This window comes from Saccopteryx bilineata, chromosome 5 (genome assembly GCF_036850765.1).
Source record: "Saccopteryx bilineata isolate mSacBil1 chromosome 5, mSacBil1_pri_phased_curated, whole genome shotgun sequence".
NCBI lineage: Eukaryota > Metazoa > Chordata > Mammalia > Chiroptera > Emballonuridae > Saccopteryx > Saccopteryx bilineata.
This window is the reverse complement of record NC_089494.1, coordinates 76,142,329-76,155,989: the sequence shown is the minus strand read 5'-3', so window position 1 is coordinate 76,155,989 and position 13,661 is coordinate 76,142,329. Positions and strand designations below refer to the sequence as shown.

General features: G+C 34.5%; 1 protein-coding gene and 1 pseudogene across 2 annotated transcripts in view; one reads left to right on the top strand and one right to left on the bottom strand.

Annotated features, from left to right (window-relative positions):
* Positions 1–481: 481 nt before the first annotated feature.
* LOC136306501 (thioredoxin domain-containing protein 9 pseudogene) lies at positions 482–9,940 on the bottom strand (annotated as a pseudogene).
* Positions 3,057–13,661, top strand: part of TANK (TRAF family member associated NFKB activator) — a 96,854-nt gene continuing 86,249 nt past the window's right edge. For both annotated transcript variants that reach the window (XM_066232646.1, XM_066232648.1), the window contains exon 1: positions 3,057–3,271. The gene's annotated coding sequence lies outside the window, so the exon portion shown is untranslated. The remainder of the gene's footprint in view (positions 3,272–13,661) is intronic.

Below are 13,661 nucleotides of genomic sequence, written 5' to 3'. Positions count from 1 at the left end.
GTTAGGAGCCTTGGCTTTCTTGCCCTCCACTGTCTCCAGGGAAGACCCTGCTTTCCAGGAATTCTTAGAGAGGCCTTTCACCCAGACCTGCCCTGAGAACCCTGCTGCCTAGGGGGATGACCAATTCATTCTTTGGTTAACAACCCCTTGGCTTGAGGAAGAACCTGACTTTTCCCACCACCCTCTATTTTGGACTTGGAGCACCCCAAGTCCCCTCCTACCTTACTCAGTATACCCTAACTCTTTCCAATCCTGGCTTAGTGCAGTTTGTTCCTTCTTTTCCTACAGGATTCTGCATTTCTATCTGCCCTGGTCATATGGTTTGTGACTCTGAGAGGAAAAAAGGAGGGGGAGGGAGAAAAAAAAGGAACCACTAGAAACGACAAAGATAAAAAGTTCCATCTGCCTCACATGTTTTGCCAAGAGCCAGAACTGCTTGGTGGCAAAGCTTTTAAATTTTATGCACTCAGACAGAATTTCCTCAAAAAGATCTCTCACATAGCATTTCTGTCTTGGCCTCAAGACCCTCTTGCAAGCAGTGCCCTTTCAGGTTGAGGCCAAATATCCCAGACTGACCAGTTCCACTGGAGCTTGGGCATCCGCCAAGCTCACATGCCAAAGCAAACTGAAGAGGAAAAGGGCACAGATGGAGAAATCAAGGGGCATTTCCCAGTTAAGACATCAGCACTACTTTTTTAAAAGAACCTTGTTTTTAAAATCCTGATCATTCAAACAATGGAAATTCTTGAGAAGCATGTTTTCCTTCTACCAGTGGGGCTATCTGACTTTTTTGTTTTATTTTTCTATATTTACAGTATTAGTTAGGTTTTATTTTTCCATTGCACACAACAAAGTTTAATGTTTGATATCAGTCAGGTAGTTATAAAACACAAGGCACTGAAGGAAAATAATTCTTGAGTATATGTCAGATGAGTAAATGGAACATTTTAAATCATAAGCGTATTCATCCTTGTAGGTACTTTCAAAATTGTTTTCTTTTTAATTTCATCATGATTAGAAATATCTCAGGTTTCTTTAACATCTACTTTAAGAGAGAAAGGTGTTTTAAAGTGGAAAAGATCCTAGAATGAGAATCAGAAGTTCTAAATTCTAATCGTCTTACTAAAATTGTAGAACTTTAAGTAAGGTCTCAGACTTTTCATCTGCAAAATGTAGTAATTCAGCCAGAAGACTCTCAATCTTATTTTGGTTACAGTCTTTTTCCAGTTTAAGAACTCGATATGCTGAAAGCTTAATACCGTAAAAAAAAAGAAAAGAAAAGAGGAAAGAAAGAAAGAAAGAAGGGAGGGAGGGAGGGAGGGAGGGAGGGAGGGAGGGAGGGAGGGAGGGAGGGAGGAAGGAAGGAAGGAAGGAAGGAAGGAAGGAAGGAAGTAAGTAAGGAAGGAAGGAAGGGAAAGAAAGAAAGAAAGAAAGAAAGAAAGAAAGAAAGAAAGAAAGAAAGAAAGAAAGAAAGAAAGAAAAAAGTAAGAAAGAAAATAAAAGAAGAAAAGAAAGAAATGCACTTGGATTCAAAAGATTCAGCTTTAGGCCCTGGCCAGATGGCTCAGTGGATAGAGCATCAGCCAGACGTGTAGACATTCTGAGCTCAATCCCCAGTCAGGGCACACAAGAGAAACAATCACCTGCTTCTCTTCCCTTCCCCCTTCTCTCCTTCTTCCCTTCTCACAGCCACTGGCTCAGTTGATCTGAGTGTAGCCCTGTGCATTGAGGATAGCTTGGTTGATTTGAGCATTGGTCCCCAGACTGGGGCTGCTGGGTGGATCCTGAATCAGTCAGGGTGCATGCCTATCTCTCGTCCTCTCACATTACACACACACAAAAAAGATTGAGACATTTACCCTCTCCTGTTTCCTCATCTGAATAAAAAGAAAATAGAACAGATGGTGTTTAAGGACATTTCCACATCAAAAATTTTATAACAAAGAAAAATGTCGGCCCTGGCCGGTAGGCTCAGTGGTAGAGCATCGACCTGGCGTGCAGAAGTCCCGGGTTCGATTCCTGGCCAGGGCACACAGGAGACGCGCCCATCTGCTTCTCCACCCCTCCCCCTCTCCTTCCTCTCTGTCTCTCTCTTACCCTCCCGCAGCGAGGCTCCATTGGAGCAAAGATGGCCCGGGCGCTGGGGATGGCTCCTTGGCCTCTGCCCCAGGCGCTAGAGTGGCTCTGGTCGCGACAGAGCGACGCCCTGGAGGGGCAGAGCATCCCCCCTGGTGGGCAGAGCGTCGCCCCCTCGTGGGCATGCCAGGTGGATACCGGTCGGGCACATGCGGGAGTCTGTCTGACTGTCTCTCCCCGTTTCCAGCTTCAGAAAAATACAAAAAAATTAAAAAAAATAAAAATAAATAAAAAAGAAAAATGTCTGTGGTGCATATGCTGCCTTCTATTTGCATATAAAACTTGATGTTTTGCTCCAGGTAGCCTGAGAAGAATACATACACTTGTGAAGCATCGCCCAGTATACTGGAACATACACTCATCCACATGAACGGTGAACCTTAATTCCCAAGGAAAAAAGCTGTCTTAAAGGGCCTCTTTGTTTTAGCTCTCTTTTAATTACCTAGATCAGGCTCTGAAATCCAGCATAAACATTATTATTACTAGGCTTCATCCAAGTGACCCCTGCAGACCATGAAGCAAAAACAACTATACTCAAATCTAGTCTTTGCCTTCTGTTCATAAATATACTACTTAGGGAGAAGAGTGACTTCCTAAAAGCTTTTTTTTTTAAAGCCATTTATCAAATAAACTTACTTTTACATTTTCTTACATGAAAATGTGCTTGATCCAAAAATATGTTTGTATCTCTAATTTCTGGATTTTTATTAAAATGCCCTAACTATTCAAGTAAAGTGTCTTTACTTCAAAAGGAAGTTAGAGAGAGCTACTACAGTCACGGGTGGTTTACAGAACAATTTCTGGTAGTCTTTGCTTCATTTCAATATGTTGCCATGATTGGCTGTTGATAGCTACAAATAAGGAAGTTTTTAAGTCAGGGGATTTCTCAGTGGAAGTTCCCAGTTCAACACAAGGGAGAGCACAGGGAGGTATGGGCAGCATTTTAGAACTTGTACCTAAAGTTTCCAGATTCTATAACTGCCTACATCTTTAAAGAATAATAGTCTGTGAAGGAAGACTTGCAATCTGAAGATGTAACCAAAACTTCAGTAGTTTCTACTGATTCACTACCTAGTAAGGTGGTTTGGATGTCTTAAACTGAAGTGCTGCTGATTTGTTCTCTTGCTTCTGCTAAGTGAGTAATTTATGACATGATTCAATCATGTCTTTGTATTCATTGTCATAGTTAGAAATTTGATTTTTTAAAAATGGGGTCCCTAGCTAAAGAAAAATTTTAAATAGTGAGATTTTTTTTTTTACATTTTTCTCAACATTTAAAATAGAATATATGTCTCTATTTGAAATGATTTTTTTAAAGTTTATATTTGGAATATAAGCCCTCTCTAATAAGTGGTTTTGATAACATAATGTAAAAGTTAAAAGATATGTATTTGGCATGACTTAAGTTGTATATAGCTTACTAGGTTGAAAAGTACACTGATACTGTATGTATTGATACTTCGTCTTGGTTAAAATTTTAAAGATCAGTTCTGATCCAGCGTGTTCATTCAAACAACTAAATTTTATATTTCTTTCCATTTTCTAAGAAATACATGTAAATGCATATATTTTTACAATAAAGTACTAGCCTCATAGAAAACTTGTCATTTCCTATCTTGAAATATTTAAACTTGTGTAATTAGAGCAATCTATCTAGTCTTATTTCATCAACACTTGACTTTTATGTTCATAATCAAAAATAACTACTAAAGATTATATAATATTTTCTTAAATATTTTTAATAATAATCCTAGTAAATGTTGATAGTTCAAAAATATTAAACATTAAGCATTATTATCACTGTTGTTATATTAATAGCAGCCATTTATTGAGTGTCTGCTAGAGGAAAACAGTCCCAAAATCTTCCGGCTCCTAGAAGAGCCAGGGCTTAACCATGAATTCATATCACTTTGTTCTCATGGCTGTTACCACTACCCTACCTTCTTACAACATTGAAACAGTAGTTTGAGATGTTTTATCCAAACTGCAAAATGATGGGGTTGGGTAGGGGGCGGGGAAGATGACTTGGACAAGGTTACAGAGCAGCCAAGTCATTCATAGAGACTTACAAGTAATTTTTAGGTCTCCCTTTCCCTCGCTGGCCCACCCCATTTTCTCATTCCCTCCAGATGTACTTTTACCTGGGCACTGATGCACGCATTAGTCTGCCTCCATGCAGGGGGCACACGAGCTGTATATCAAGTCCAATCTGATTGAGGTTCCTGCTAGTAGCAGACCAGGACACTAAAGGAATGTCGAGTTATTTCTTTTAAACACTTGTGACAATAGAAAAGATGGCTAACTGGAAGATTTAAAACAAATCTGTTAAATTTCTCCAAAAAGTTCTGGTTGGAATTTCACAAAACTTATGTACTCATTTGAAGAAAATGATTATCCTTACAGTAGAGAACCTGCCTGTCAATAAACTTTCTTTCTCTCTACATAATTAAGACCTCACAAAATATATAGGTTTTTGTTTATTGTAAAATGCATTCCAATATGTTTTGTTGTATTTTTATTGTGTGGGGTAGGAATTTAGAAAAGCTCTTAATTTCATCATTTTATCTTGCATAGTCATTTTATTGATCCTTTATTTAAATTATTTTAGGAAATTTACATGATATGTTGAGATAGAAAATATATAATTTTGTAATCTCTTTTTTTTCTTCTTACCACATTGTCCAGGACTTTTAGAACAGTGTTTAATAACAGAGAAGATAGCAGGCAACTTTGTTTTGTTCTGATCTCAGTGGGAATTTCCCTAGTGGTTAACGTTAAGAATGACGTTGGCTATTGGTTTGAAGTAAATAACCGTATTATAAAAACCAAATAACTACCAAATATACTTCTAACCCTAGTTTACTAAAGGTGTATCAAGACTTCATGCAGAACTGTATTCAATGTATTTTTGGTATCATTAGAGACAACTGTATGGTTTTTCTACTTTGAACTATATAGTGCTCTACTATTACACAGTATAGTAATTTCTTTTTTTATTGATTTAAATTTATTGTGTTTACATAGATTCAAGTGTCCCACCGAATCCCCCCACCCCCATGTTTCCCTCAACATCCCCCTTGCCCCCCTCCCCCAATTCCCTCCCCCTTTCCCTCCAGGATTTACTTTTCTGCTCTCTATAACGCTATGCTATGTATATATAATTTCAGCAATCTCTCTCCCTTCTCTGATTCCATCCTCTCATCCCCTTTCCCTCTGTCCTCTTTCCCTCTGGTCCCTTTAATCCCTCCTCTGACTCTATTCTGTTCCTCAGTTCACATTGTTCATTGGATTCCTCAAATCAGTGAGGTCATATGATATTTTTCTTTCTCTGCCTGGCTTATTTCACTTAACATAATAGTTTCCAGGTCCATTCATGTTGTCGCAAAAAGTAAGATTTCCTTCTTTTTCATGGCCCCATAGTATTCCATTGTGTATATGTACCACACCTTTTTAATCTACTTATCTACTGATGGACCCTTGGGCTGTTTCCAGATCTTGGCTATTGTAAACAATGCTGCCATGAACATGGGGATGCATTTCTTCTTTTGAATCAGTGATTTTGTATTCTTAGGATATATTCCTAAAAGTGGGATGGCTGGGTCAAAAGACAGTTCCATTTTTAATTTTTTGAGGAATCTCCACACTGTTTTCCACAGTGGCTACACCAGTCTGCACAGTAATTTCACTTTTTTAAAAATTCTTGTTATCAAAAATCATGACCCAGTAATAAAGTTAGGTTTATAGTTACAAAGTATATGTTGTTTTTGCTCTAGTTAAAATAAATTGGTTGCTCAAAACCAACCAAATCAAACCTACACATTTTCTCACTTCTCTTCAATCCACATGCTTAGACACTTCTCCTCTATTATTTTGGCTTCACAATTTAGTACACAATTTAAATTAACAGAAAAGAATAAAAACAATGTGACATACCTAAGGAGCCCTATACCAGCAGAGCAACCAGATACTAAAACAAAGCAGCCAGTCCTACACTTTGTACAAAAAATTTTCTCCCTGTTATGACAATGCTAGTTTCAGACCACAATTCAGATATAAGCAACAGTGCTGTACAAAATGTGTGTCTAAATTGATTAATCTTATACCAATTTATATTAAGAAAATATATGCTGAAAAATAAATGTCTATAATTTACTAAAAATTTTTACTCTCATATTCATAAGTGAAATTAATCTGTATTTTTTATTTTCTGATAAAAATTCTGAAATTTTCTATGTTCTAAAATGTTTAATGGGCATTATTTGTTTCTTGAAATATATATTTAAAGAGCAAGCCTTAACACTGTCCTTGGCACTTATTTTTACTTGTTTTGTTCAAAATTGATCCATTTTATCAAATTTTTTAAGTGTATTAGCATGCATCGTATTCTCTGGTACTTTTAAAAAATTATCTCCATACTATATGGATAACCCTTTTTCATTACTATTTTGCCCATTTGTGTTCTCTCTCTATCTTTTTCCCTAATTAGACTTGTCAAAGAGTTAATCTTTTGAATGTATCACTTTGATGACTAGCTGTTTTCCAAATAATTAGTTTTTGCTTTTATCTTTATTAATATTTTCTTAATACCCTATTTTAGACTATTTTACTTTTCCCTGTTTTTGAGTTAAATGATTAGTTCATTTATTTTTATTTTTTGTTTTGTAATGAAAGCCTTTAAGGCTAGGAATTTTCTGAGTACTGTTTTAACTACATCTCATACCCTGGATATGTCACTATCACATGGGCAATATTTTATAGTTTTTAATTGCAGTTTTATTTCTTCTTTGATCCAAGAATTATTTAGGACAATAAAAGGTTTGTTTGTTTATTTCTTTGTTTTTTAGTTAATAGACTTTCTTTTTTTAGAATAATTTTAGATTTAGGGAAAAATTGAGCAAACACTACAGAGTTCTCACATATCCCATCAAATACAGTTTCTTCTACATTTGTTACAGTTATGGAACCAATACAGCTACATTTTTATTAACACAGTCCACAGTTTATTCAAATTTGTTATTTTTTACTTTTTTAAAAAAGAATTTTGATTGATTTTTAGAGAGAGGAAGGGAGAAAGAGAGAGAAAAACACCACCCCACCACCCCACCTATTCATACACCTATTGAGTAACCCCCGCTTACACCTGGGCTGGGTACTGACCCCATAACCACAGTGCATCAGAAGGATGCTCCAACTAACTGAGCTGTCTGGACAGAGCTATTTTTTTCTTTTTTTAAAAAAAAAAAGAACTAATTAAGGTAGATCTGGCTGGATAGCTTGGTTGGCTAAGAGTGTTGTCCTAAAGCACAGAGGTTGCTGGTTTGATCCCCCATTAGGGCACATACAGGAACAGATTGATGTTCCTGTCTCTCTCTATTTCTCTCTCTCTCTCCCCCAACTCTCTCAGTAAAATCAGTAAAAAAATTTTTAATTGAGATAGAGCTGGCTGGGTAGTTCGGTTGGTTAGAGCATCCTCTCGATGAACAAAGGTTGCATGTTTCTATCTTTCTCTCTCTTCCTTTCTCTCTCTTTAAAAATTAATCAATAAACTTTTTTAAAATTTTTAATTAAGGTAAAATTTATATAACATAAAATTCTTTTGAATGCTATTGTAAGTGGAATCGTTTCCCTAGTTTATTTTTGAATTGTTCATTGATTATGCATAGAAACACAATTGATTTTTGAGTATTAATCTTGTATCCTGCAACTTTGGTAAATTAATTTATTAGCTCTAGTAGCATTTTGGATTCTTGAGGATTTTCTATGCATAAGATAGTATCTGCAAACAGAAATATTTTCACTATTCCTTTCTAATTTGGATTCTTTTTACTTTTTTTGTTTGTTAATTGCGCTGGCTAGATAGACTTTCAGGACAATGTTGAACTACAGTGATGAAACAATTATCTTTGTCTTATTTCTGGTCTTTCAGTCTTTCACCACTAAGTAAGATGTTAGCTGCGGATTTCTCACAAATTTTCTTTATTACACTGAGGAAGTTCTATTCTAGTTGTATCTTTTATTATTATTCTTATAATTATTATTATAATTATTATTACAAAAAGGTGTTGGATTTTATCAAATATTTTTTCTGCATCAATGAAGATGACCATGTAGGTTTTGCTTCTGAGTCAAAATGTAGTAGATTGCATTGAATGATTTTCTTATGTTTAACTACCCTTGCATTTCAGGAATAAATCACATGTGGTCATGATGTAAAAGGCCATTTAATATGTGTTGAATTTAGTTTACTAGTTATGTGGAGAATTTTTGCATCTTTATTTATAAGGAAGAGTAAGTTTTTTCAAGCTGTTCTTTAATAGTTATGTAAATGTATCCTAGAAGTGAAGAATATTTATAATTCATTTACAGGTACTATCTGTTATGCCAGTAAATGTTACTTGACCTGTTGTATAAAGTAATGCATGAGGATTATCCCCGAAATTATTTGCTAAATTTCTAGTTCTAATCCAGTGGATTAAAAACACAACTGTGAATGGTATAAAGATGTAAAAATCATATTGTGATAAAAATGAATCTCAAAAGTAGAGATCCAGGCCCTGGTTGGCTGGCTCAGTGGTACAGTGTCATCATGGCATGTGGAAGTTTGGGTTTAATACCTGGTTAGGGCACACAGGAGAAGCAACCATCTGCTTCCCCCTCCCCTTCCCCTTCTCTCTTTCTCTCTTCTTCTGCAGCCATGGCTCAATTGATTTGAGCACTTCTACCCCTGGGGGCTGATGATGGCTCTGTGGAGCCTCTGCCTTAGGTGCTAAAAATAGCTCAGTTGTGAGCATGTCTCTAGATTGGCCATGCATCAGCCCCAGATGGGGTTACCAGATGAATCCCAGTCAGGGCACATGCAGGAGTCTATCTATCTCCCGTCCTCTCACTTAAAAAAAGTAGAGAATCCAGATCCTACCCAAATAATTTAAAAACTCAACAGTTTTATTCAACTTAAATGTGAGCTCCACACAGAAAATATTAAAGATATCTTTCAGTGTGATGCAACTATATAAAATTAGGATGTGGCTATTAGTTGACCCATGTATCATAATCAACCAAATTTAGAAAACATATCTATCTAAAGTAAGCACAAATAAAAAAATAATTTACAAAAAAGTATAACTGCTCTCTGTCATCAGAGTCTGAATCATATTTCTTTCCTCAGATAGTTTCTCTTTCCAGCTTTGTTACGTTTGTTCCAAATTTCTTTTGGCTCTGAAATGGTGGCTTCATTAAATTCCCACTGTAATTAAGAATATCAGAACAACCAAGCCTCCATTTTCAAGTTTATGTGATGAAGTCATCTGTATTTCTTAGGTCAGTAAATTCCACCAAAAAAAAATCTTGTGTTTTTCCATTTTTTTACCAGTGCTAGTGTTGGAATGATTTTGATCCTCAGTCTCCCAAAAAGGAAAGGTGCTTTTTCTGCACTCACCTTCAAAAATTTGGTCTCCAAATGTTTCTTGAACAATATCACCAAATGTTTGTCTAGTATTTTACACCTGCATGTGGAATCTCTGCAGAAATGGCAAACCACTTATTTACTCTCCATGACATCTTGAAAAAGGTCTCTCTCACTAGGAATTTTTCTGTATTCCCCATGTACTTTTGAAAGCCATTTTCATTTCTGCTTGCTGAGCTTTCCTTAGTGTCTCAAGTCACTTTTCTTTGAGGTGTTCCAATTCATCCTCTGATCCAGTTTTTGAATTTCAATATCCAAATGTTTTTCCACTAGTTGGGATGTCTGAAGCAACTGATTTTTCAGAACTTTTGAAAACATGTTGACAAATGCATTAGCATTCATTCTTTACAGTTCAGCCTTGCTGGGCTCTCAGTGATACCAGAGAAGTGATGGACCAGGGACTCCAGAAAAACAGTCCACTCTGGCGTCAGCATCTGTTAGTGGCTAAAAACTGGATATCACTTTACCTTCCAAATTAGTTGAGGCCCTTAAGCTTTACAGCCTTTGACATCCAAGAAGTGAGGAGGGAGAGGAATATTGGTTTTTAGTTTTATTTTCTTGCAGTGTCTTGCCTGGCTTTGGTATCACACTAATCTTGGCTTTATTGAATGAGTTAAAAAATATTTCCTTCTATTCTATATTTTTAAAGAGTTTGAGAAGGATTGATATTTATTGTTCTTTAATTATTTGGTAGAATTCACCAATAAAGCTAAATAGTCCTAGACTTTTCTTTGTTGGGAGGTTTTTGATTACTGATTCAATCTTTTTGTTATAGATCTGTTTATATTTTCTATTTCTTTTAGATTCAGTTTGGGTAGTTTGTGTGTTTCTAGAAATATGTACATTACATTTAGGCTATCTAATTTGTTGGCATATATAATTATTCATAATATTCTCTTATAATCCTTGTTATTTCTGTTTGGTTGGTGGTAATGTCCACAATTTCACTTCTGATTTTAGTTATTTGTTTTTCTCTCCCATTTTTAAAAAATAATTCTAGCTAAAGTTTTGTCAATCATTTCAAAAAACTGATTTTGATTTCATTGATTTTATTTTTTTCCCATTCTCTATTTCATTTATCTTCACTATTTCCTTTCTTCTGCTACCTTTGTGTTTCGCTTGTTCTTCTTTTTCTAGTTCTTTGATATGTCAATTTAGGTTATTAATTTCAGATTTTTCTTTTTTCAAAAAAATGTATATGTTTACTACTATTAATTTCCTTCTGAGCACTGCTTTCACTCCATCCCTTAAGTTTTGGTATGGTATGATTTATCTCTACATAAATCTAATTTTTCTTGTGATTTTCTTTTTACCCATTGGTTGTTTTAAAATGTGTTATTTAAATTGCACACATCTGTGAACTTTTCAATTTTCCATCTTTTAGATTTCTAGCTTTATTTCATTTCAGTTGGAGAAGATACTATGACTTCAATGTTTTTAAATATATTGAGACTTTTTGTGACCTAACATTTAATCTATTCTAGAGAAGTTTCCACTTGAGAATAATGTGTATTCTGCTGTGTTGGGTAGAAGATTCTACATATATCTGTTTTAAACTATTCTTCAAGTCTTCTATTCCTTTTTTTTATCTTCTGTTTTTTCATTTGTTATTAAAAGTGGTATAGTAATGTCTCCAACTGTACTGTCTATTTCTCCTTTCAATTCTATCAATATTTGCTTCCTATATTTAGGGGCTTTTTGTTTGGTGCATGTATAATTGTAATAGCTTATTGATAAATACTTTTGTCATTATATAATGCCCTTCTTTGTTCTTACACCAGTTTTGCACTTAAGAGCTATTTTGTCTGATAGTAGTATAGCTACCCCATCTCTCTTTTTGTAACTATTTACATGGAGGATTTTTTCATCCTTTTACTTTTAACTTAAACAGCATATCATTTGATCATATTGTATTATCCATACTGTGAAGCTCTGCTTTTTGGTTGGAGAGGTTAATCTATTTATATTAAAAGTAATTGTAGGTAAGAAAATCTTACTTCTGCCATTTTGCTATTTGATTTTTGTATGTCTTATACCATTTTCCTGTTCCTCACTTCCCCCATTACTATATTATATTCTTTGATGTTTAATTAACTCATTGCTGTATACCATTTCATTTTACTTTCATTTGTTTATATATATAACATATATTGAGATATGTTATATATTTTTATGTGTATATTATATATTTATATACATATTTAATATATATTAAAGATATTGTCTTAGTGGTTACCACAGGAATTAAAATGAGCAAATTGAATTTATAACAATCTAATTTGAATTAATACTAACTGAACTTCAATAATATACAAACTCTTTACTCCTATACAGCTTGGTCCCCTCCCTTATGTCACTGTAATCACTAATTTCATTTTTATACATCTGTGCTTATTAACATAAATTTACAATTATTTTTAAGCATTTGTCATTTAAATCATATAGCAAATAAAAATAAAAGTTCAAACCAAAAATACAGTCATGATGGATTTTATATTTACCTATGTAGTTGTCTTTACCAGAATTAATTTTTTTGTCAGCTTTCAGTTATCATTTAGTGGCCTTTTATTGGAGCCTGAAGTACTCTCTTTATCATTTCTTATAGGATAAGTCTACTAATAGCAAACTCCTTTACCTTTTGTTTATCTCAGAATATTTCAATTTCTCCTTAATATTTGGAGAATGGTTTTGCCAGACATAGAATTCTTGCTTGAGACCTATTTTTTTTCCAGTACTTTAAATACGTCATCCCATTGACTTCTTTCCACCATGATTTCAAAGTGAAACTGTTTGTATTCTTACTGAGGATCCCTTGTATTTTATGAGTTATTTCTCTTTTGCTACTTTCTAGATTCTTTCATCTTTAGTTCTTAACAGTTTGATTATAATGTACCTCAGTATGAATCTCTTTGTGCTTATCCTATGTAGTTTATTGAACTTCCTGAAAGTGCACATTCAGTCTTTTATCAAATTGGGAAGTTTGGGGCTATTATAACTCAAATATTTTTTCTGATCCTTTTCTCCTTCAGAATTTTCGTAAAGTATATTTTGTTTACTGGATGTTGTCTCACAGATCTTTTAGGCTCTTTTCACTTTTCTTTATTCTTTTTTCTTTATATTCCTCCAACTAGATAATTTCCATTGTCTCATCATCATATTCACTGATTCTTATGCCTACTCAAATCTGCAGCCAAACCACTCAGTAAATGTTGTGTTTCATTTGTAATATTGTTCAGTTCCAAAATTTTATTTTGTTTCTATTTATAATTTCTTTCTCTTTATTAATATTCTCTCCTTCTCCCTTATTTTTCATTTATCATTTTCCTGATTTCCTTTTGTTCTTTGTCCATGGTTTCTTCTAGCACTTTGGGTACCTTAAACACAATTGATTTAAAGTTTTTTTCTAGATTTCCTCAGGGAGAGCCTTTAAAGACATTTTAAATAATAATGATGACCATTTATTTCAATTAAAAAGTAACTGCATGTATCAATAGAAGCACCAACTTAAATTATAGAAATTAACTATATTAATTAATATTGAGTTATTTCTATAGACTAGGCCCTGTTTATATATTACCTCACTCTCACTAAACACACACACACACACACACACACACACACACACACTCTCTCTCTCTCTCTCTCTCTCTCTGAGGCAAGTACAATTATAGTCTGCATTTGACAGATGAAGAAATTCAGGCACAGGGTTAATAAAGTCATATTGTTAGTAAATGACAGTACCAACATATAAATGAGGGATTTTAACTCAGAATTCTCACTTATTGGCATGAATTAGCCTATCTCAGCTTGAGTTTGCTTTTGGGAGAGGGGAGACAATGACCACCGAGACCTCAGACTGATGGTTGCACATTTCCTTAATATCAGTTTTAATAACCATCCTAACTTTAAAAACACTCAAATGTACATCTTAGGATTTTAAATGCGGTGCATGTCATAAAGTGGAAAGGACAGAGTGAAATAAGAATCCATAGTTAAGCCCACAGTTCTAACCTTGAACTCCAATGAAGTCCTGCTAGAATTAGTCCATTTAGCTTAAGCCTCA